This window comes from Stegostoma tigrinum, chromosome 11 (genome assembly GCF_030684315.1).
Source record: "Stegostoma tigrinum isolate sSteTig4 chromosome 11, sSteTig4.hap1, whole genome shotgun sequence".
In the NCBI taxonomy this organism is placed as follows: Eukaryota; Metazoa; Chordata; class Chondrichthyes; order Orectolobiformes; family Stegostomatidae; genus Stegostoma; species Stegostoma tigrinum.
In genome coordinates, this window is record NC_081364.1 from 37,636,929 (window position 1) to 37,663,188 (window position 26,260).

At 41.7% G+C, this 26,260-nt stretch overlaps 1 protein-coding gene across 9 annotated transcripts in view; it reads left to right on the forward strand.

Annotated features, from left to right (window-relative positions):
* The window catches only part of LOC125460282 (contactin-4-like), a 2,333,145-nt gene that overhangs the window by 945,150 nt on the left and 1,361,735 nt on the right, over nt 1–26,260 (forward strand). Inside the window, exon 1 of one of the 9 annotated variants that reach the window (XM_048547567.2) lies at nt 1,981–2,218. The exons of 7 other annotated variants lie outside the window; for them this stretch is intronic. The gene's annotated coding sequence lies outside the window, so the exon portion shown is untranslated. Of the gene's footprint in view, nt 1–1,980; nt 2,219–2,795; nt 2,861–26,260 lie in introns of those variants that run through there. One more of the 9 variants, XM_048547572.2, reaches the window with a different exon arrangement.

Genomic DNA, 26,260 nt, shown 5'->3' on the forward strand with positions numbered 1-26,260 from the left:
ATAGAAAACCCCACCAATTACAAACTCAAAATCCAGATCCAAACTCATCCCAAATACCATACCATAGTTTACACATCTAACATCGCCTCAGTGTGGAGCTGGATGATCACAGCAGGCCAGGAAGCATCACAGGAGCAGGAAAGCTAACGTTTTTGGTCCGGATGCTTCTTCAAAAAAATTTAAACAAAATTATCAGGGGAAAAAGAAACAAAATTCAATGCATTAAAAGGCATTTCAATCTAACATAAAAACGTTATAATGAAAGTGCCAGGTATTAATTTTGTCAAATATACCTCTTATGTGGGCGATAGGGTTTGAATATATTTCTGAAGGATCCCAACCCCATCAGATTTCCTGCTCCTCTGATGCTGCCTGCCCTGCTGGGTTCATCTAACTCGACATCTTGTTATCTCAGACCCCAGCATTGGCCGTTCTCAGCTTCATTCTCATAACAGGAAAGATTTTCAAACTAAATACGGCATAAGTGACTTATGACATTGAAAGCCATTGATTGTGAGCCATTGTTGTTGCAAGGTTTGGGGATGAAGACCTTTGTTGCTTTGTCTCTACTCACTTCTGAAATAATTAGTTAATGGAGACACTCAGCAGGTCTGACAGCATCTGTGGAGAAAGAAACAGATGTTAACTGCTGCCAGACCTCATGAGTTTCTCCAGAATTCCTTCTGTTTGTTTCCAATTTCCATCATCCACGGCATTTTATGCTTATTACCATTTGTGGGATGTTTGAAGTGGAATAAATCTGAAACATTCTCGTTTGAAGATAGTAAGTGCCTTAATCTGACAACCTTTAAGAACGTTTAAAGAAGTATAGCAGCGTAAGCAATTCACACACCAGGGGGAGATCACTGCTCAGTGTTTAGATTGATGAACCTCAGCTGCACTTAAGGGAAAAAATGCTGTGAATCAGATTGTAGGCCATTGACAATTGTAAAAATGTAATTATAAAAGTTCTTCTCTTTTTAAGAAGAGAAAAATTACCATGCAGAGAAATCTGTAATAGCTTAGAGATTTGGCACACGGAACTGCTTTTTATTAACATTGACATATAACCTGTTGGTAAAAGACACTGTCGGTGTTTGCTTTCGAAATCCTCTTCCTCCAATGTGCTGGTACATTAGTTATCACAAAATGAGATGAGTGCACTTTGTCAACATCATCTTTGCCCTAGCAGGAAATTGTTTTATTGCAAGAAAAACCAGTGTAATCAAACTGCCAGTATAGTAAAATAAATTACATTGTCGTGTGTGCCAATAACTACGCTGGTTTGAAGCAGGACTACAGTGCAAACCGATTTAATGCACTGTGGCAAATAACATCTTCAACCTTTAGAAAGTTTACTGACATTTAATTAAGTGCATATTCACATGAATAATGCTTTCTGCAACACAAGTGTGGCGAGTTGGCAAAATGTCACTATTAGAGGGGTCGAAGAATCCGTTCCTTGTTCATACCGAAATAAACATTTACAATCCACAAATTTAACACAACTTTTTTAAAAAATATTTACTGATTAAAAATATATTCAAACCCTACTGCCCGCATCAAGGTATACTTAACAAAATTATTACCTGGCAATTTCATTGTAAAGTTTTATGTTAGATTGAAATGCCTTTTAATGCATTGAATTTTTTTCTGATGATTTTGTTTATATTTCGTAAACACAGTCTGAAATAGATAAAGTAAATTCATACAATAGCTGTTGAAACATTTATACGTGGACATGTGGCTAACAACAGGAACATGCACCGGGAGTGAGATTGATGTTCATGTCAGAATAAGGCAGACTTGTGTTTTAACATAACGTTTCTGACAATGAGATTCTACAAACTACAATTAGCATTTTCTAAACCTAATCTCAGTTCGGGAATCCAGTTAAGAACAGCTGAAGACCTTGCTGCGTGTCCATGTGATTCATGTTCTAATTGTGTAGGTGCTTCGGGAAATGCGGTTGAGAAGCACTGTACTTCCTGATTAGTGCCAGTGAACAGACACACAGCACACAGTGTATAGCAGTTAAGTGTCTGGTCCCAGCTGAGAAAATGGTTCCATTATCTCCCAGCTGCATAGACAACCCATAAGGGCCTGTTATGCCTGGTTGATCAGTGTAGTTCAGGCAGTGACTGGCTGTGAGCCTACACCTCTATTTGCCGGAACTGTAAAGTGGAAAGGAAACTGATGCTCTTTCCCATTTAGTTCGGTAAGTACACAGAAATATCTTTATTAGGGTGCAGCTTTATGGTATTTTAGAATCAAGACATGCTGTTTTGCTTAGATACTGAAAGGCACAGCTTGCAATTGTGATGGAAATGAGTTAAGCGTGTTGCATCTTTGTTTATGAAAGGATTATTGTGTTTATGTTAACTCAACAGCAGCTGTAAGTACAAGCCTCAGCTACTGAAAATGCTCTCAGTGTGGCAACAGTGAAATAATATTCACTGTATTACTGCTGCCTAAAAGGCATTTGATTTGCTGAGGATTTCTATTTCCTGTGTCTTTCGTGACAGGCTATTTTGTTGATTTAAATATTGTAGATTTAGAGACAAAAGGGCAAAGTGGAAGTACCTTGTTGTTTTGCATTCACAGTTCTCACAGACAGTGACTGATCCAGGCAATGAGTAAAGGTATTTGGAACTGCTCTTTGTTTCAGGAGTTGCATCTGTGGTGCTGTTAAGCATTTTGCAACATCCTGAAATCAAGTGGGATAGTCAAAGGACATGGAACTCCTCAAATTGCAAATGAATATTAAGAGCATTTGTTTTTCTAGAATATTGTAATTAAACTGCTTCTGTAATCGGTCAAAGGGATGAAACCTGAGTGACCTAGTAAATGCTAGCAAAAGGTATGTGTTATCTGACATTAATGTTTATTTTCTGAGATTCCATTTTATCATTAATTGCATAGATTATATTGTTAGAATGAACCATTTCAGTATACAATTACAGGTAGCCAAGCTGTTTTCATCCACTTACAACCTCAGTGAAAGCTTTGTTAATGACAGAGTGCAGATTTGAAGCAACTGCTTACCATCCTGTTAAGATGTTAAATTCACTAAGAAGCACGATTTAGATGCTCCAGATTATTTATGTATTTCAACTCTTGTCACATGCATTGTTTGTCTTGTTTAAATCCAAATACTTATAATAAACACACTCCTAGGCTTTTGCCAACCAAAAGAAAGAAATTCCTTCAGTAAATACCCCTAGAACTCCAAAAGAGACATTGGCATTCTAAGTTCAAAGTTGTTTTTTAAGCTTAATTAAATGATTACGTTTATTTAATAGTGTGCCAAATCAAAATAGATTAGAACTCCATTTTTTAATACAAACATTTAGGGAAGTAATTTACTGCTAATTTCTGACCTTGTGGAGTTGGTCAGTGATTGAACCAAAACAATCTAATTGCTGAACAACTGACGACACTGGCAATGCAATATATTATTGTGTCCCAACCCTGGTATCATAAATCTCTGTTTGCTCAATTAAATGCATGGACAGATATGTGTCTATTTCTATTGGTCTCTTGTTTTTATTTCTCTCCAGATAAAATGTGTACATTTGTGTATGTACTTATCTGTTTAGCGTCCACAAATGATCTTCCTATTGATTTGTCAACTTTCGCATTGCTATATACAACTTGTGCACGGAAAGCTTGTAGATCCTATCAAAGTGTTTTTTTAATTGAAAAGAATGTTGTAACAGGTTGCTTGATGAAAAGAGCATAAAGGTGCGATTCTGACATCGTCATGGGAAACATTATAACAAATCCTAACAGCAAATGTATTGATACAGTCAAATGATGTGATAGCATCAACATGGAATTTATGATAAGAAAAATAATTAAATTAATGGCACTCACCAATATTGTGGAATGAATTGAACAGCAGCTTCTGTTGTCTACACTTGTAAAATATGGAATTGAGAAAGTTGCTGTCAGAGGTACCCTGCTGCTCCACAAATTTAGCGACTTTGATGTTTTAACACACAGCTTCTTGACAAGACAGTGTTCCAATTGGTGGAACAGTTGAGAGTTAGAGGACACAGATGCAAGGTAATTGGCAAAATGAGCAAGGGAGACATGAGTGAATGCAATCTTTTTGAGCCAGTTTACTTTTTTTCTGATCTAGAATGCTGTACCTGAGGCTGTGGCAGAGGCCAGTTCAATAAAAGCATTGAAGAGGAAATTGATTGTTCTCTGTTGGGTTTTGGGGGGAAAGCAGGGGAGTGACACTATGTACATTGCTTTCATGGTGAGTTGGTGAATACAGTGGGCTAAATAGCCACTTCTTGTGCTCTGACAATTCAGTAATGTTTGTAAAATACATGGAGAACATGTTGCTTTTCTTATCCATGAGTTACCCACCAAACCAACCAGATACCATGATGGCTGGTGCACTCAAGTATAAGCAAACTAATAATGCAGTGTGCATTCTTAATTATTTTACAAACTACCTCTGTGGTGCTGAAAATTACTTTTACAAGCTTGTAATATGTAAATGTTTTTTTCATTGGAGATGGAAGATCAAATGTTTTTACTTTTTTCTCTTGCCTCATTTTGTTTGTATTATATTCTGTATAATTGTTTACATTTCATTAAACATTCTAATTTTTATTCCTGGGAAATTTAACCACCAGAAACAGGTGCAAAAATGCAGAATTTGAAAGATCAGTCCCCTTTCCCATGTAGAAATTTTTATAAACACACCACCAAACTGTTCCTATTATGAAACATAACACCAAATCATTCGTTTGACTGTTTGAATCATTAAATTGCAAGCAGTAGTGCTTGCAACGATCATGCAATTATTACACTAAGTGAAGGAGGGGCTGAGGGGAACAATGGGAGGGAACTGAATAAAATATGCCCTGGCTTTGGGAGATCAGACACTACAGCCCCCTAGTGGTATCCACTGCTCAGTGAAGTCTTGACAGGTGGTGTTGGACACCATGAGATCCCTCTCTTCATATGAGCGTGGACATAGGTGATGAAGAGGCAGGCAGTCAAGAATTGGAACCATCTCCATAGCTGGCTGTCTGGACCTGTTAACGGCTATAGTAGAAACTGCAGATGCTGGAGAATCTGAGATAACAAAGTGCAGAGCTGGATGAGCACAGCAGGCCAAGCAGCATTGGGAGCAGGAAAGCTGATGTTTCGGGTCTAGACCCTTCTTCTGAAGAAAGGTCCAGACCCAAAACATTAACTTTCCTGCTCCTCTGATGCTGCTTGGCCGGCTGTGTTCATCCAGCTCTGCAACTTGTTATCTCTTAAGGGCTATGTTTGGCCAGGTCCAGCAGCTGGCCCGTGAGGAGGTCCTTTGGCCCACATATGAGGTTGATATACAGTCAGAAGAAAGGAATTTTTTTTTGAATGAATTACACAAGGAGTGCAATCTCCCGCAACAAGCACCACAAAATAAGCAAACATTGTTTTTTTCATAAACCCTCACCTTATCACCCATTTCACTCATTAGTTTATGATTTAAGGGGAGGTGATGGCCTACTTTTTATTCTTGCTCGACTATTTTATCCCTGGAACAGTGTAATGTTCTAAGGACCTGGGTCCAAATCCTGCTGTAGCAGATGGTGGAATTTGAAATCAATCAAATTCCGGAACCAAGTATTGTTGAAACCCACCTGGTTGGCTCATGTCCTTTAGGGAACTGGCATCCATGTGACTGCAGACCCACAGCGAGGTGGTTGATTCTTAGCTGTCCTCCCTGCAATTAGGGGTGGGCAATAAATGCAGGCCTAGCCAGTGAAATCCACATCCTGTGAATGGATAATTCTTGTCAATTATTTTTCCACCCAGGAGCAATGAAAAGGGTAGAATAGGGGAAAAGAACTCAGTTCTTTATTTTGTACATTAAAATCACCTGCAATACTATTTAGAAGTGTGTCTAAAAAGCGCCTACATCCCATGCACAGTACAACAATGATCATTATAAGGAATGATAAGGAACTAAATTCAGATGAAGTTGGATGGGGAAGTGTTGCACTCCAATCCCTGCAGAGCCGACCTGTTTCTAAGGACACTGAAGCCAGTTTTTTGATCTTTTACTGTTCAGAGATGTTGTTACACACTCAGCAGGTGGGATTTGAACCTGGATTTCCTGGCTCAGAGGTAAGTACACTGCCATTGCACCAGAAGAGGCCCTCTGAAGCCTGTACTTTACTTTCCATTTCTGAAAACGGTTCTTTTTCTATTCAGAAGCATTAGCATACACAGCAGGACGGGTTTTCTCCCACCACTGAATTCCCTGTGGTATTTTTAACTAGCCTGTTCAAACACACGTTTTGGGCAGTGAGACTTGAATTTGGATCTTCTGATCGAGAAGTGGACGTTATTTTCTGTGTCACAAGATCCCCATTGTCTTTTCTAACTATTCACCATCATCAGTAAATTACCTGTGTTTACCAACTGATTAAGTCATGTGCAATGCCTGTTCAGGGCAATGCAGGCCACCAAACGTTAGGCAGAGGGACGGAGCTAAATCAAATGGAGATGGAAGGGGAAATCTGGCAAATCCGCCACTGCGCTGTCCACCTTTCTCTAAAAGCATTGAGAGCATTGGTGTGAAACCGGAGTGTTTTTTTCTTGTATTAAAACCAATTCCTGAATTACTGTCAGCTGTCCTTAATCATATTTGGAGCATGCAAATTTCAACATAGCTCGGTATTTGTAACCTCCCTGTTTATCTGTCAGCCAGGTCTCCTTGATTGACTGACCAGGAGATCCTAGATTGGGGTTGTTAACATGAGCCGATGAGATCCAAATGGGACTGGTTCTAATCACTGCAAAAGTGTTCCTCCTGCTGGGCTGAGAAGCATTTATTTCTCAATCAGCATTGATTTTGTGAAAAGAAAACTTATCTAGTCATGAACAGATTACTGTTTTGTAGAATATTGTTATATAAACATTTGGCCCTTTTTTTATTTTACAATCGTATTTGTAATGCAAAATTGGCTACAAACCAGAAGTAAAATGCACCATTGCCCCAGGGCTGCTTTTTCAGTGGAGACAAGCAATTGCGGATGAGTTTAACTTGGTGCTTAATGCACATTCATGGTAACCTCAGGTGGGACAGGAATTAAACCAACACTGTTGGCATCGTTCGACATCCCAAACCAGCTGTCTGGCCAACTGAGCTACATGCCTACAGGGCTGTGAGAGCTTTTACAATTTGTCCAAATTCAAAACTGCTCATTCCCTGGAAATTGTTTTGAAATCTCTTGAGCTTTTGAAAGACCATCTGTGAGTGTAACTTCTGTGTGTGTGTGTGTGTGTGTGTGTGTGTGTGTGTGTGTCTCTCTCTCTCTCTCTCATCTCTCTCTCTCTCTCTCTCTCTCTCTCTCTCTCTCTCTCTCTCTCATCACTCTCTTGTGTAATATTGCCTCTTATCGAATTTCCTGCAGTTGAAATCTTGGTAATGCTGCTGTTGCTTGAATTAAGATAATTCCATTACAGAGCTACAATTATTTTAAATCAGTCTGCTCAGATGTATGAGGACAGTTCCAAGGCAGGTTGGTGCACAAACTCTTTCCTTAAGGTTGAAAGGTGGTGTGCCGCAAGACATTAACAGCATTTATTTTAATTGTAACTTGGCCACTGCCTTGATCTTATAACCACAAACTCTGTGCCAGTCCACTGTGGCATTCCAGAAACTGCAGGCTGAACTGGATCTATCCCTGAGAGAAATTGTAACATCTGCTTTTCCCCCACCACCCCTAATCTCAGATGGAAGACTGATCATTCATGTGATTTTGAGAAATGATGACTCCACTTCAATACTGAGTTCAAAACAATAGTGTTTAAGAAGTTGATGCCACTTTTTTATCATACCTGATTTCTCACACTGTTATAAGAGTCTTTAAAAGCTTGTGAATAGCCTAAGTTAAGTTAAAGACATGTTCGAGCAACTAAAACAAACTAACTTGGAAAGAAACAACAGCAAATTTAGGCTAAAAGACTGGATAGCTTCTAAATTATCCCCGACCATCCCAATTGACCAGGCAATGTCTAGTGAAAGCAAAGGAACATGTTGCAATCAGTTCAGTTCGTTTGCCCTGCAGAATAGCCCAATTGATTGATTGTTTCTCTTTAATGCTAAAAATATAGTTGTTCAAATGCTAGTTCATGCAATCGAACAATTCAGCATACAAATAAAATGTACCAAACTACTCATTTCAAATCATGTTCATCAAATGTCTGAGCAATTTTTTTTTATGAACAAGACCGGTGAGGCAAGGAATATGACTGTTATTAGGTTTGAAATTCTTTTAATCAGAGCAGTGGAGGCTGTGTTACTGAATCTCTTGGTTCAATGGAAAGGGAAGGAGGGCATGCCAGGAGCAGCACCAGGTATACTTGAAAATGAGGTACCAACCTGGTGAAGCCACCAAACGGACTACTTGCACGCCAAACAGCGAAAGCAGCAAGCGATAGACAGAGCTAAGTTTCCCACAACCAACAGATCAGATTTGAGCTCTGCAATCCTACCCCATCCAGTCGTGAATGGTGGTGGACAATTAAACAACTCATTGGAGCAGGAGGCTCCACAAATATCCCCATCCTCAATGATGGCAGAGCCCAGTACATCAGTGCAAAAGACAAGGCTGACGCATTCGCAACAACCTTTAGCTAGATGATCCATCTCGGCCTCCTCCTGTGGCCCCCAGCATTATAGACCCCAGTCTTCGGCCAATTCGATTCACTCCATGTGATATCAAGAATTGGTTGAAGACATTGGATACTGCAAAGGCTATGGCCCCGAACAGCATTCTGGTAATAGGACTGAAGACTTGTGCTCCAGAACTTGCCGTTCCCCTACCCAAGCTCTTCCAGCACAGTTACAGCATTAGTATCTACCCAGCATTGTGTAAAATTGCCCAAGTATGTCCTGTACACACAAAGCAGGACAAATCTAACCCGGCCAATTACTGCCCCATCAGTCTCCTCTCGGTCATCAGTAAAGCGATGGAAGGTGTCATCAACAGTGCTGTCAAACAGAACTGCTCAGCAACTCCCAGTTTGGGTTCTGCCAGGGCCACTCAGCTCCTGATCTCATTGCACCTTTGGTTCAAACATGGCCAAAAGAGCTGAATTCCAGAGGTGAGGTGAGAGTGACCCCCCCCCCCCGCCCTTGATATCAAGGCTGCATTCAACTGAGTGTGGCATCAAGGAGCCCGAGCAAAACTGGAATCGATGGGTATTGGGGGCAAATGCTCCAGTAGTTGGAGTCATTCCTGGCACAAATGAAGATGGTTGTGATTGTGGGAGGTAAATCATCTCCAGGAAATCTTTTGCAGGAGTTCCTCAGGCTAGTGTCCCAGGCCCAACCATGCTCAGCTGCTTCATCAATGACCTTCCCTCCGTCATAAGGTCAGAAGTGGGCATGTGCACCAACGGTGCTGACCATTGTGCAGTCATTCATGTCTCCTCAGATACTGGAGCAGCCCATGTTCACACACAACAAGATCTGGACAGTGTCCAGGCTTGGTCTGACAAGAGGCAAGTGACATTCATGCCACACAAATAGCAGGCTATGATCGTCAACAATAAGAGACAATCTAAATGCTGTTCCTTGACATTCATTGGTGTCACCATCACTGAATCCCTGGCTATCAACACCCTGGGTGTTACCATTGACCGGAAGCTCAACTGGACTCACCACATAAATAATGGCTACAAGAGCAGGCCAGAGGCTGGGAATACTGCGGCAAGTGACTCACCTCCTGACTCCTCAAAGCCTGTCCACTATCTACAAGGCAAAAGTCAGGAGTGTGATGGAATACTCCCTACTTGCCTGGATGAGTGCAGCCCCAACAACGGTCAAGAAGTTGGATGCCATCCAGGACAAAGCAGCACACTTGATTGGTATTGTATCTACTTCTTCCACCACCGATGCTCAGTCGCAGCAGTGTATACTATCGACAAAATGCTCTGCAGATATTCACCAAAGATTCTCAGACAGCACCTTCCAAGCCCACGACCACTTCCATCTGGAGGGACAAGGGTAGCAGATACATGGAAACACTACCACTTCCAAGTTCCCCTCCAAGTCACTCACCATCCTGACTTGGAAATGTATCGCCATTCCTTCACTGTCGCTGGATCAAAATCCTGCAGTTCCCTCCCTCATAAGATTTGTGTGTCAACCCACAACAGGAGGAATGCAGTGGTTCAAGAAGGCATCTCACCACCACCTTCTCAAGGGGCAGCCAGGAACAGACAAGAAATGCTGGCCAGCCAGTGACGCCCACATCCCACAAATGAACAGAAAAAGAAATATTCAAGGACGAGTTGGATTTTATTGGATAAGGGAGCTGAATGTTGTGGGGAACCAGTAGGAAAGTAGTTGAGGCCAAAATCAGATCAGCAATGGCAGAACAGCCTTAATGGCCTTTTGCTGCTCTAATTTCACTGTAATCAGTACTCAATTGTTTAGTATCTATAGGCACCTTTTGGGATGGGGGCTTTATATATTGCCTCCAAATTTGCTGCTGATAGAAAAATAGATGGGAGGGCATGTTGTGTTGAGAGCACAAGGAGTCTGCAAGTGGATGTTGATAGTTTGAGTTGATGAAAACTTCGCTGATGGAAGTATGAGGACATGTACTTTGATCAGAAGAATGAAAGGCAGGCTGTTATGTAAATAGTAATAGACTTCAAAAAAAGTGCAACAAAGGATCTGGGTGTTCTTGTGCATGAAACACAAAACGTTACCATGTTGATGCAGCAAGACATTCAGAAGGCAAATGGAAATTTTGGCCTTTATTGCTTAGGCATTGGAGCTTAAAACTAGTGAATTCTTGATGCAGTTGTAAAGGGTGTCAGTGAGGCACACCTGAAGTACTGTCTTTTTAAATTGCTCCTTGCATTTTAAGAAAAGATGTACCGACATTGGAAGCAGTTTGGAAAAAGATTAATCTGAGCTGATTACTGAAATGAAGGGTTGGCTTATTGAGAATGAAACAGTTTAGGCCTTTTTATTCATGAGAATTTCAAAGACTAAGTGGTCATATTTTTGAAACATGCAATATTCCAAGGCGCCTTGATAGGGGAGGCGCTGAGAAGGTGTTTCCTCTTGTGCCTAATCTTGAACTCGTTGCTGTAGTCACAGAAGTGAATAGTCAATTAAAACAGATGCAAAGGATTCTATTCTCCCAGATGAGGTGAATATCTGGAATTCTCTACTCGCGTGACTTGTAAATGCTGGATCATTGGATGTATTTAAAGAGGAGGTAGATTTTTGAAGTGTCTGAGAGTTGACGGGGTAAGATAAACTGACATGATGAAGATTTTGAGGACTTGGGGTAGATCAGCTATGATTTCATTGAATGGTGGAGGAAACCTGAGGGGCTGAGTAGCCTGTACTCACTCCTATTTCTTAAAACGTCTTGTTGTTTCCACTGAAACTCTGCTAATTTTTGATGTCAAGTTTCATTTTGGCTTGGATATACACGTGTTCGGAAAACTTCCAATAGCTAACATAAACTTTGGTAAATAGCATATGTAATGTTGGGGGTGGCTCAGTGATTAGTACTGCTCCCTCACAGCACCAGAGAGCCAGATTCAATTCCACCCTCGGGCGGCTGTGCAAACTCTACACTGACACATTCTCCCCATGTCTGTGTGTGTTTTTCCAGGTGCTCTGATTACCTCCTACAATCTGAAGATATGCAAGTTAGGAAGATTAGTCATGCTAAATTTCCCAGTGTTCAGGGTAGGTGAAATCTCCATGGGGAAGGTCGGGCTTGCGTCTGGGGAGGATGATTTTGGGGAGTTGGTGTGAAATCAATGGGACAAATGGCCTGCTCTCATACTGTGGGGATTCTATGATGGATTTTCTTCACAGTGCAACCTGGTACATCTGGTAAGTTTACTGCCACCGTCCTGTTTTTGTTTTGGTGTGAATTGACAGTGCTTGCTCGTGTGGTTGAGGAAAATCACTTGGTAGTGAGAAGTGGTTACATGATAGTAATGAGGCATGAATTGCATTCATTTGAAAGACATTGTTCCAAAAGTGAGCAAGATGTGGCTTCCTCTACATTGGGGAAACCAAGCAGAGGATTGGGGACCACTTTGCAGAACACCTCCGCTCAGTTCGCAATAAACAACTGCACCTCCCAGTTGCAAACCATTTCCACTACCCCTCCCATTCTTTAGATGACATGTCCATCATGGGCCTCCTGCAGTGCCACAATGATGCCACCCGAAGGTTGCAGGAACAGCAACTCATATTCCGCTTGGGAACCCTGCAGCCCAATGGTATCAATGTGGACTTGACCAGCTTCAAAATCTCCCCTCCCCCCACCGCATCCCAAAACCAGCCCAGTTTGTCCCCTCCCCCCACTGCACCACACAACCAGCCCAGCTCTTCCCCTCCACCCACTGCATCCCAAAACCAGTCCAACCTGTCTCTGCCTCCCTAACCTGTTCTTCCTCTCACCCATCCCTTCCTCCCACCCCAAGCCGCACCTCCATCTCCTACCTACTAACCTCATCCCACCTCCTTGACCTGTCCGTCTTCCCTGGACTGACCTTTCCCCTCCCTACCTCCCCACCTATACTCTTCTCTCCACTTATCTTCTTTTCTCTCCATCTTCGGTCCGCCTCCCCCACTCTCCCTATTTATTCCAGAACCCTCACCCCATCCCCCTCTCTGATGAAGGGTCTAGGCCCGAAACGTCAGCTTTTGTGCTCCTGAGATGCTGCTGGGCCTGTTGTGTTCATCCAGCCTCACATTTATTATCTTGGATTCTCCAGCATCTGCAGTTCCCATTATCACAAGATGCCAGGTCTTACTCCTTCAATATCCAAAACTGTTCCCCTACCTGAGACCATATGACATACTCTTATTGGGCAGTGCTTAATGCATTCACAACATAAGAACACAAGAAACAGGAAAAGGGTAGGCTATCTTACCTGTCAAGCTTGCTCAGCAATTTAATAAGAACATGGCTGATGTTTTCATGAACTCCGCTCCACTTACCCACCCACTTACCATAACCCTGAATTCCTTTACTGTTCAAAAATCTATCTTTGCCTTAAATATATTCAACAAGACAGCTTCAACTGCTTCACTGGGCAGGGAATTCCACAGATTCACAACCCTTTGGGTAAGGACGTTTCTCCTTAACTCAGTCTTAAATCTGCTTCCCCCTTATTTTTACGTGTGTATATGATGACTAAAATCATGTTTTACACACTTAGCAAATTAAGTGAGCAATAATGATTTGTGGCATCATGTGCAGCTCAGTCATGATCTACAGGTGTCAAAATTTGCATTTGGTTCATGTCCTATTAACATTTCACCCAATGTGTGTGGTGAGGTCCATCAGCCCTCATCAGATCCTTTGGTAGGGCGTGCGCTACGGGACAAGTCAACACCATACCTCTCAGATCATGGAAGGCATGTTTCTCAGTTGATGGATAGAATGACGATGCCTTTAAAACCTACATGTTGTACAAACTGCTTCTTCTTGTATGTGCTGCCCCAAAAGAGTGAAGGCACGCAGATGAGGTTTTGACAAGGGATTACAGTAAAGTGAGAGAGCAAGAAATAAATTCAGTAATTCAAATGGAATTACCTTTTAAAATGATTAAAAAATTTAAATCACCTACTTTCAACTGATTCAGACAAGAGAGTTTCAATATGTCATTTGCCTGGAGAGTTGGTATTCCCAAGCTGTCATATTGAAATATCTTTAAGAAAAATGTTTATTTATTGTTTCAATATATCAAGCATTGTTTTATAAACCGGCAATAATAACAAAAGAAAAGTTACCAGTAACATGTGAATTAGCATTCACTATTTGACCTATGGTAGAAATATTAGAATCTGTTTTCTTCATAGCTATATGTCAGCTGGGGAGTGGGGTGAGATGCAGTGAATTGTGAACATTCCTCAAGCAAAAGAGACACCCCATGGAGCATGTAACATAGATCATTGAACATGGAGCAAAATATTGCAGCTGAAGATTGTACTTCAGATGCTGCGAGTAGACGAATATAATATGGTACGTCTGCATCGAACCAAGAATCTTTTAACATTTTTCTTTTCATGCCTTGTTTATATTGCAGAACTGTTGATGCATCTGTTACTCTGAATTATTTGCTCCACTTGTATTGCATACTCAGTTGCTAAAGAGCTATGATTGCAACTTTAATATTCCTGCTGTGGAACTTTCACATAGATTAGCAACATGAAACAGCCTATCTGCCCTTGCAATGAAATTTAAAGGCTCGGTGTATCTACAGCCGGCACAGTTGGCGGCAGTTAGGTCATTTTGAGGAGTAAGATTTATTACACATATGTACTTTTTTATTGAGTATATGTGCAATTATCATAATTTTTACAGGGCATTTTAGTAAAGAAAGCTGAACAGGGTACTTTTACGAAAGAGCTACTAATTATGGATGGGCTTTTTTAACTGGTTAATTATTCAGGGTGGCTAATGGACCTGAAGACCATTAAATTGAATCAGATCCTTCTTGCACTTGACAAATGTTAAGTGCCCCAAGCTCTGTGAAAAACAGACTTTGGACTTGCAGCACATAAACATGTATGTGTTCTTCTTACATGTGTATGCCATATAGCTATAATTTATTTGTGTCAATAAAAAATGAATTTCATGCTGAACAGTGACTGTAAAACAACAGCAACAGGGAAATCCTAAATAGAAACTATTTATTTAAGAAACATCAATGGCTTGTCTCTATCTAAATGTACAGGGTTTTTTTTTGTAAACAAATAATCTATATTTATTATGCCACGTGAGAGGATAAGCTTACTGACTCTCCCTTAGTGCTTTAATGTTCAGGTAGCAATAACAGAAGCTACTAATAAAGCATCCTTTTTTTTATCCTGGATCAAACATTACCATTTTTTTAAAGAAAAGAATACATAGTGAAGACTGGATTTGATTTTATCCCAAATACAACCCCTTGCTGCCAAATCTATTTTCACTTGCTTTTACAAATCCTTCATGCACTTTTGGGCTAAAGCCTTCCATTTATCATATCTAACCTAAGCTTGAAATTCCGTGTGTTCTCCATCACAAATGCAACAAAGCTGCACCTTTTTAGCCCTTCTGCCATTACAACCCTCAAATACTCTATATCTCCAGATTCCACTATCCTAGAGCTATCCTGTCTCGATGGACTCTCATTCATGTGTGGTCCATACCTTCACGTTATCTTGACCCAATTTTCTGCAGGTGTCCTGCTCACTATTAACCTTTTGTCCTCTAAGGACCAACCTTGGGTCCAGTCTTCAGCTTTAAATCCTCATCTTGTCGATCAATAACTGCAGTTCATGTTCATGGTATGCATGCAGCTCCTTGACTCAATATTACACTACAGTTCTCCATTCTTTGGTGGTAGCTGCCCATGTCCCCCACTTGAAACACTCCAACGTCCCTCTATAAATTTTCCTTTTATTTTTCAATTTAAAAAGAGATCTTTCCATTTCCTCCCAACGCTTCAAGTAGTTTCTGTCATGAATTTCCAGTTCCATTTCTGCACCATTGTTGCTACTTGCTCTCCTCAGCAGAAAGTGTATTTTTTTTCACAAATGGAAGGAAGCTAAATCATTTTGTTTATGTACCTTTCCTATTTCCACTCTGGGCATGTAGATTTGAGCTAGTGGAAATTCCTATGGCTAGCCTTGGATAAGTAGCTTGTCTGTAAGCCTTGAATAGTCTGGGGGGAGTACCACATGCATGATCCTGACCTTTTCAAGCACTTGTTTGACTCCATTAACTTTCTTGCCTGCCATTGCCAGCTCACAGTAGCAATTGTCATTGCCTTCCCTATGATTTGAATCTTTCACACACCTCCCTCCAACAGTGTGCAGATAGTCCCTTTTTGTCACAGAGTAATTCTGTGCTCGGCATATGTTCCAGTGTTTATGTGTATCTATTGCATTATCCTGAAAGGTGAGCTTTCACTGCAGAGGTACAATCATTCCTGCATGCATAGTGAAAAAAGTTATATTTTACAACCATGGGTACTATCGTCTTTGTGGCTTTTACTGCTGGTAAGAAATGTCATGCTTCTGTATTGGTCACTGGTTTCACTCAATATCCGGGGAAAAATATGACATACAAACTTTACCAAGGAACTGAATCAAGGATTTCTCGGGTATGAATAACAAATGGGAGAAAATGTTGGAAACACTCAGCTGGTCTGGTAACGCTTGTGCGGAGAGAGAGACAGACAGACAGACAGACAGTGTTCATATTTCAAGCTTGTCACCATTCAATTGCTTGCTGTCTCTTTTGTCCAAGTCACGTGTATAGATTGTAAATAGTTGAGGCACCAGCACCAATTCTTGCAGCAGACCACTAATCACAGTCAACCAACTTCAACATGCCCCATTTCTTGCGACTGTCTGTCTCTGTCCATTAACCAAGCTTCTCTGTATCAACTAGTGTCCCTAACACACTGAGCATTATCTTGTATATCAGCTTATTTCTTTTGTCATTTTTATCAAATGTCTTCTGGAAATGCAAGCACATCAATCTGATAGTTGCCCTTTACCTACCCTACACGTTTAAAAAATCTCTGCCAAACTTGTCCAAACTCTCTTTCCTTTTCAGAATACTATGTTGACTTGGCCTTATCACCTGATTTTCTGAGCATGTTGTTAAATAGTTCCTGAATAAAATCTTCCAAAGTACAGTTTAAATACTTATTTACACAGTCATGGTTTGCAACTCTCTACCTTTTCATGACCACAGACATTTTCAATGCAACTTCCAACTGGTGAAATATTTCTGAATTGCAGGCACTGTTGTAATGTAGTAATGGCAGTCAACTGGCACAGAGCACTATCCTATAAACAAAGAGCTAATGACCAGATAGTCGTTTTTTTATCAGTCATTACCTTTTTGAGGGATAGCTATTGACAAAAGAAATTTAACATCTAGATCTCCCTGTAGATGGAGGCTTCATTTTGGTTAGACCATGCTACAGTCATCATGGAAAATAAAACTTGAAATTAGCTTGGCAGTCAAAAAAAAATCAAATTTAAATTGATTGTTTCAGAAATTGATTTCTGAAAAAGGGTCCAGACCCGAAACGTCAGCTTTCCTACTCTGATGCTGCTTGGCCTGCTGTGTTCATCCAGCTCTACACCTTGTTATCTTAAATTGATTGTCTTGTTTTGATCTTCATGTAGAAGTTTTGTACCTGATTTTTCAGATTTAAGTATTTAATTTGCAACATGTCTGTATGGTTGGGCAGTTGTATCTTATTCATATGTGACAGAGGGTAGAGGAAATCTTCTGGTTTCTTAGATGGAGCTCCTGCTCTGAACCAGTACCTCGAGGTTTAACTTTGGTTTCAGGCCTCATTGGCTCCATAGTAAGCGTTCATGATACAGTTGAACAAGTTGATAATCAGCTTGCAAATCCAATGAGCACATCTCCATAATTACAAAGGGGGGAAAGAAACAATTTGTGAAGATACAAAGTAAACAATTCTATGGGTTCTCCAATCAAAAACAGACAAAATCAAGTTAACTTCAAGGAGGTAAATCATCATTTGTATATCAAGCGTACCTAAAATATGCTGTAAATTTAAACATGTCAATTGTTCAGTTGCAAGATGTCTGATTGCAAAAGACTTGACGACAAGGTATTGCAATATTGCTTAATATCTTCTGAATTAAGAATTTTTGATTCATCTCATCCTTCACCTATGTGTTAATTTGGTGATTGTCAGCATACTGTAAGACATACTTGTCTCTTTGTAACCAGTTTAAAATTATTCTTGATCCTTCATGGTGCTGATGTTGAATATCTCTGTGGGTTAACTAGAGATTTGTGTTGGCCAGATAGACAAAGAATGGAAGAGTCCTTCCTTTAAAATTAAAAAAAAATCCATTGGCTGCATTCTTTCTTGGTTTTTATAATACCAGAATATAATTGAGATTGCCATCTCACACTGCTGTGGTGGTTTTTGAGCTCATGCTCCCTGCAAGAGCAACCCAGATCTGTATTCCTTCAACAAAAATAAAATGCTGCAAATGCTGGGTTCAGCATATCAGACAACATGTGTAGTTCAATTTTTAGATTGAACTAATGAAATATTATCTGTTTGCCTTTGAATAAATAGTCCTGTTATGTAATCTCTGAAATTTGTGCCATAATTAGGTTCTGTATTAATTTAGTTCAGAACAGCAGATAACTACAACTTTGCAGTCAGTTTGTAAGGAATTATATAGTTTACTCACCATCAATAAGGTCATTGGGATTTTGGCCTTCGTAAATTAAGGTGCGAAGTTGTTCACCTTGATCATAATAACAGAGAAGCAGAGCATTTTATATAAGACGTGAAACCTATCAAAGTTCACGTTCAGAGAAACTTTGGTGTACTTGTATAAGTAGTACAGAAAGTTATCACGTATGCAGTAAACAATGAAGAAGGCAATGGCCTGTTTGAAGAACAGGACTGAAGATGTCTTGTCACAATTGTACAGTGGCTCGCGAGAAAACTTGGAATATTAGCATGGGAGTCACCAGACTCAATGTTAACTCTGAGATAATGGGAACTGCAGATGCTGGAGAATCCGAGATAAAAGTGTGGAGCTGGATGAACGCAGCAGGCCAAGCAGCATCTTTTGTGCGCCTAAGTGTTCATCCAGCTCCACACTTGGTTATCAATGTTAACTCTGCTTTTTCCCATGGATGCTGACATGCCGAGTGCCACCAACAATTTCTGTTTTCATTTAGATCTTCGCCATCTGCAGTTCTTTCTTTTATTTCAGTGGATTAATGGATGCAGTTTGGTCTTCAAATTTAAGAATGGATATACGTGCATTGGAGGTGGTACAATAGCATGAGATTGGTTCCTGTAATGACAGGGTTGTCCCCGAGAGGAGGCAGAGTCAAATTGGGTCTACAATATCTTCAGGTTAGAGAATTAGAAGGAGATGGAATTGAAACAAAGGAGATTCTGAAAGAACTTGATTGGTAATCACCTGAGGGATTGTCTGTTTGTTTCTGCTGGTAAAGTAACCTGAAACATAGGTGCCTTATCCTGAAAATTTGCCTTATCAGTGAGTACTGATTTTTGAGCAGTTTTTTCACAGTATTTTAAATCTGTGCAACTTTCTAGTTCACAGCATTGTGCATGCTGCATTGATGAATTAATTTACAGATAAGACAGACAGTGTTTTTGTCTCCAAAGGAATCGAGGGCTGAGGAGTGCAGATAGAAAAGTGGAGTTGAAGCCTCCATGATCATTTTGGATACCAGAACAGTTTCAACAGGCTGTATGGTTATTCCTATTCTTATTTCTGTGGACACAATTTTGATTAGGTTTAGATGAAGTAGAAAAGCTGCTCCCATCAGCTGTTGGTACAAAGAATAATGGATGCACATAGAAGGTTTGGGCAACAGATACAAGCGCAATGTGTGGATGAAACTTGTTATGTAACAAATGTTAATGATTTGGAACTCTCAGAGCCACAAGGATGTTGGAAGCAGAAACGATGAATGATTTCAAAAGGAAACTGTGCATGAATCTGAGAGAAAGAAGAACATGTTGTGCTGTATGGATAGAGAGAGAGGGAATGCTCTCCAGACAGCCAACATAGACTTGATGGGCTGACTCACCTCTTCTTCCTAATAGCTTCCTAATTACTTTTGCTTCCTAATTGTGTCAGTTTCATGAAACAATATTCAGAAAGATGCATGTGCCATAATTTTCTTGATTTAATATTGAAGAGTACCTAATCTCAGTTCCATCAAAATTACTTCCTAATCAATAGAAGTTCTGGTGGATGTTAAACCAAGTGTTTTATATCATTTGTTTTGCCAAGTTTTGTGTCAGTACAGAGATATTAGCCTGTTGTCTATCCTGAATAATATACACAATTAACCTGAGGGTACACCCAGATGAAACAAAAATGTTAGAAATGACCTTTTAACCTTGAATCCTCTTCACTTGGCACATTTTAAAGGAAATGTGAAAACACTCTTTCAAAATTGTTTACTGAGATCCAAAGGGCAGAGTGTTCTGTTGTATCTAGGAGTAAGCTGGGAGGTGGTCAGGGCATTTAATTAAGTAAAATCATGAATCCTGAAGACTGTCACTTCCTCGCCTCTGCCAGAATAAAGTCATCGATGGAGAGGCCCGTGATTGATCTCCCCACTCAATGCCAACTGAGTCACTTATGTGGCCAATTAATGACTGCTTAAGGAACTTGTTCTGCTGCTGTCTGTCACCTGCAGCTTGCATGGCAGATAAAACTACACATCTGTTGTTCAGAGATAGTAAGAACTACAGATGCTGGAGTCAGAGATAACAGTGTGGTGCTGGAGCAGCACAGCAGGCCAAGTAGCATCAGAGGAACAGGAAAGTTGACATTTCGGTCAGGAAGGGTCCCGAACCCGAAACGTCAAGTTTCCCGCTTCTCAGATACTGCCTGGCCTGCTGTGCTCCATCAACTCCACACTGTGTGTTGCATCTGATTTGTTGTCTTGGTAGTGGGTGGGACAAGGTCTGTTGATCAAAGGAACTCTGCGTCCGATCGAAGGGTGAGGGCTTGCTGAGAATGAATCACCTGCCCATGTTGCCTGCCCCCTCTCTTCGTGAGCCCCATGCCACACTACTCCCCACACCATTACTTACTCATACGGCAATCATGAAACTCTAGCATCTGTCATTCCAGTGACAGCCATGGCCTCTACTGTAGCCCCGCCGGGCAAAAGAGAGGTGCCAGGTTATGAATGGATGGTTGCTTTTGGCCTGTGTGATTTCCACCCCAAGGCCTTGATTCCACAGATACGTCCCAGCACTGGTCTCAACACTCCCTGTCTGACATGTGGTGTCACAGATCCTCCAGAAGAGAGGCATTAGGGGACCCTTGTTGGCTGCCCGACTGGCTAATGAGACCCCTAATACCTCGACATGATTCTACCCCAAGGCTTGAAAATCATTGATCTGCACTACATTAAACAAATGGTGCACTTGAGCAGATCACAGAATTTTGTTCTAGCTTCTTGCTGAAAAACAAATGTTATTTGCTAATGTGATATTAAATGTTGTGAAATATAAAAGTGCTTCCTCTTCAAAATTGTGCTGAGTGAGTGTTTATGAAGAAATTTCAATTAGTTTTGTTTTGAGTCTTCATGTGTGAAGGATTCTGACTAGTGGTTCATGCTGAAGAGATAGCTGTACTTGAAAAGAAATAATCAAAAAAAGTTGAGCTTTTTTTTCATAAAAGCCATTGTAGGAAATCATAAGGCTTCAGCTAATTGTTTCAATTTATTTCGTGGAAATCCCATGCCTGGGTTTATGGCTATGTTTAAATGTTGGCTTTTGGTTGGGGTGCAGCATGCTGAAACAGCAGCTATCTTTGCCTTTCCGAGAACACCTTTTTTGGAGAGTCCACTGTGAGAAGTGAAAAGACTGATGTTCTCTTGAAAGACCTCATATATCATTGAGAAATAAGACTGAGCAAAAGTTCCAATGACTGCTGCCTGTGATTAGTTACATAAGTCTATATGTGCACTGGTGACCAAAAGTGATCGTGAACATTTTTGTACCTTGTCCTTTTTTTCTTGCAAGAAGTACCAATTATTTCTACCTGAAATAACTCCGTAGAGGCTGGTCTCTTGTCACTAAGCCACCCTTGACTTAGGCATGAGTGGTACAGGGGCTCTGACCACTTAGCTCAGAGCCAGTCCCGAGAGTGAGGAAAATTCCTGAGAGTCCTTTTGATTCCCTTCATTGGCTCAGGACTAATAGCCCCAATCAGCTATGGCTCGATCGGAGTAAGAGCCCCTGTCGGCCGTGGCCCTATCGGAGTAAGAGCCCCTGTCGGCTGTGGCCGTATTGAATGGCAGGGCAGGCTGAAGAGACCAAATGGCTTATTTCTGCTCTTAGTGTCTGTTGTTCTATGTTTGTATCTATCAAAGAAGTCCTCCTTTTACAATAAATAAATTAATTTGCTTATTAAAGTAACCTGGTTGGATTTTGTTTTCCTAATTGATACATAATTTCGATGAGCTATTTAATTAGTCTTTTTAGTATCGAAGGAAAAAGTTTAAAATTTATACTGACACCAGTGGAGTGCTGAGAGCCAGAGACCGACAGTGCACTTTTGAACGTTGCTCAGAACACTCCACATCAATTTCTTGAAAGCTTTTGCAATGACTTATCACAACAAGCTGTATTCATGAAGCCACTTTAAGAGAAAAACATGTCTCAAGATGCTTCATAGGAGCGTTATAAATCAAAATTAGCCAACAGGCCATATTTGCCCAGGTGACTCATTGGTTGGCCAACATGATAGGTTGTAAGGAATATCTTCAAGGTGGGTGTGGATATAGAGAGTCAGTGGACTGTATGGAGGGAATTGTAGAGGCCAGGCTGAGGCAGCTTGCGGCAAGCCCACGAAGTGTGGAACAAACGAATTCAGCAATGCTCTGGCAGTTAGAATTTGTCAAATGCAGTAATTTTGGAGGATTATGAGGCTGAGATTGACTGACTGCAGAGATGGGAATGGACGAAAGCAGTGAAGAAACTCAAAAACAAGGAAGAGAATTTTACCATCCAGGCGTGCCATGTCAGCCAACAAGCATATGGGTTGATTAATGAATGGGACGTGGGATGGCTCGCAGAGTTTTTAGGTTTGGATGTCATGTTTATTTACATTGAGAGGCTGCAGGTGCTGTGTTGAAAGACTTGAGATTAAATTAACAAAAACATCAGAGAGCATTTCAGAATTCTTTTTTGGGGAGAACTTGAACCATGTAATGGATATGAAAATAGTTAGTGATGACATGGCTTTACAGTGGACAGCTTATTCTAGGATCAGATATGACAGAAATGTTGCAAAATAAAACTTGTTTAACTCCCAACAGTTTGTTGCTGGTGAGGAAAGATGCAATCAGAAATTTGGAAATTCAAAAGAAATTAAAAGACTGTGGATGCTGGAAATCCAAAACACAAATAAATTGCCATGGAGAGAAACCTGGTTGAATTTGTTTTCCTATCAGATACTGATTTACCTAATCAGGTAAATTTGCCTAAAATGTTTTGGGTCCAGTGAGCCACTTCTTCAGAACGCGGGACCTGAAACATTAATTGTGAACAGCTCTCTCCCTACTTATTCCAGTTCCCTCTCCCCATCCCCCTCTCTGATGAAGGGTCTAGGTCCAAAACGTCAGCTTTTGTGCTCCTGAGATGCTGCTTGGCCTGCTGTGTTCATCCAGCCTCACATTTTATTATCTTGGAATTCTCCAGCATCTGCAGTTCCCATTATCATTGACAGTTTACAGTTTGTCCCAGTCACCATAGGGTGTTATTTGTGACTTAGATAAAGAGTAGTTATTATTGTGGCATAGGTAGAAACCAGATTGCCATCATCTTGTCACAGTTTTTGGATTAGGGCTGATGTTGCTGAAGACCAAAAACTATCAACTTGTGCAGCAATTTGTTAATAGCAAAAGCATAAACTGTGTCTCGATTTAATGAGCCTCTGTGATAAGTTGAGGGGAAAATAAAATGCTTGAGTTGCTCCTAGCCATTGCTCAAAATAGACATTTTATTTTGAGGTTATGTGAAGAGAAGATTAATCTCTCCAATTTTTCCACTATTTGTCTTTATTAACAATTTTGATTCACCCATGAACAAGGGTGTGTGAAATGTGGAAACTGGAGCATGGCCAGTATGTGTGGAACAGAGTCACAGAATGAGTCACCTTTTTGAGGAGAAACGGCATTTATAGTCTTGTTTCACAAAACCAACTGTTGTTTGTATCTGTGGTGAATACGGTACTCCCACAAGGAGATAGCAAGAACTGCAGTTGCTGGAGTCAGATAACACAGTGTGGAGCTGGAGGAACACAGCAGGCCAGGCAGCACCAGAGGAACAGGAAAGTTGATGTTTTGCGTCAGGACCCTCCCTTGGAAATGGGGAGTGGGAAGGGAGGTGGGAAATAGACAGAGAGAAGAGGTGGGGCTGGGGGAAGGTAGGTGGCATGGTGAGAGGTGGATTCAGGTGGGGGCTGGTGGGGTTTGGTCACTGGTTTGTGTGGGGCAGATAGGTGGGGAAGAAGATGGAGAGATTGCGGTGATGAGAGGGAGGGTTGGACATGGGATGAGGCCGGGGGAATGGGGGGATTTTAAAACTGGTGAATTCCATGATTGGGGCATTGGACTGCAGGGTTCTGAGGCAGAATAGGAGGCTTTGCTCCTCCAGTTTGTGGGTGGTGTAATTTGTGATACTGGAGAGGGCTTGTCACCTGGGGAGGGGGAGTTAAAATGGTGATTGGAAGGTGTTGTCGTTTGTTGCATACAGAGTGCAGATGCTTCACAAAATGGTCTCCGAGTCTATGATTGGTCTCACCAATGTAGAGGAGCCACATCAGGAGCGATGGATATAATTGACCACATTGACTGATGAACAGATAAACCCCTGTCTGATATGAAAGGTGTGTTTTGGGCCTCGAGTGGAGGTGAGGGGGAAGGTGTAGCACTTCCTGTGGTTGTAGGGAAGGGCAGCGGGGGTGGTTGGGCTGATGGGGAGTGTGGAACTGATGAGGCAGTGGCAGAGAGAGGGTCCCTATGAAAGGCAGATAGGGGTGCGGAGGGAAATCTCTTTGGTTGTGGGGTTGGATTGTAGATGGTGGAAGTGGCAGTGAATCATACGGTAGATACTGAGGTTGGTGGGGTCAAATGTGAGGACTAGGAGGTTTCTCACTTTATTTTGTTCAGGAGGAGGGTATGTGAGGGCTGAAATGCAGGAAGTGCAAGAGAGGTGGTTGAGGGCATTTTCAGCCCCCAGAGGGGAAGTTACAGTCCTTGAAATGAGAGGACATCTGGGAGTGGAATGTCCCACCTTGGGAGCAGATGCAGTGGTGGTGGATGAATTGGAAGTAGCGGATCACATTCTTGTAAAAGGGTGGGTGAGAGGAGGTGTAGCCCAGGTCACTGTGGGAGTTGGTGAGCTTAAAATAGACATTGGTTTCAAGGTCATCACCAAAGATGGAGATGAGGAAGTCGAGAGAGAGAGAGAGGTATCCGCGATGGTCCAGGTGCATTTGAGGTTGGGGTGAAAACTGTTAGTAATGTTGGTGAACTGCCCAAACTCCTTTGGAAGCACGAGGTGGTGCTGATGCAGTAATCTGATGTAGTGGAGGAAGAGGTGGGGAATGGTGCCAGTGTCACAGAGGAAAGGGGACTGTTCCACGTATCCCACAAAGAGGCAGGGATAGCTTGGGTCCCTGAGGGTGCTCATGGCCACCCCCTTAGCCTGTAGAAAGTGGAAGGAGTTAAAGGAGAAGTTGTTCAGCGTAAGGATGAGTTTGAACAAGTGGATGAGGGTGTTGGTGGAGGAGGATCAGTTGGGCCTGTGGAAGAAGGAAGAAGTGGTAGGCTTTTAGGCCATCTGCATGGGGAATGCAAGTGTTACAGAGATTGGATATCCATATTGAAGATTAGGTATTTGGGGGCAAGGGAATTGGAAATCTTGGAGGTGGAGAGCATGGATGGTGTCCTGGATGTAGGTGGGGTAAAAGACAGAGTCGGGGTAATCGTGGATGAGTTCAGTGGGGCAGGAGCAGGCAGAGACAATTGGTCGGTGGAGTCAGTCAGGTTTGTGGATTTTGGGAAGGAGATAGAAGCAGGCGGTATGGGGTTGGGGAATGATGAGGTTAGAGGCTGTGGTTGGGAAGTCACTGAGGGGATGAGGCAATGGAAGGTCTGGGAGCTGCTGGTTCATTGGTCAGGGATGGGGTCATGATCAAGGGGGCTATAGGAGGAGATGTCAGAGAGTTGGTGCTGGGCCTCAGCAATGTAAATGTTAGTGCTTTCGGTCACCGACTATTTTAACTCCCCTTCTCGCTCCCTGGATGACATGCCCATCCTGAGCCGCCTCCCAGTGTCACCATGACACCACCCGCAAACTGGACGAGCAAGACCTCATATTCTGCCTTGGGAGCCTACAGCTCGATGGTCTAAACATTGGAATTCACCAGTTTTAAAAACTCCCCACCACATGCCTCGTCCCATGTCCAAACGCCCCTCTCATCCTTGCCTCCTTGACCTGACACAGCCTGTCCATCTTCTCTCCCACCTATCCTCCCCACCCAGCCTACTGACCAAACCCCAACACTGCCTACCTGCACTCACCTATCACCACCCCACCTACCTTTCCCCCAGCCGCACCCCTCCTCTCTCTCTTTATTTCCCAGCTCCTTTCCCCTCCCCCATTTCTGTTGAAGCAT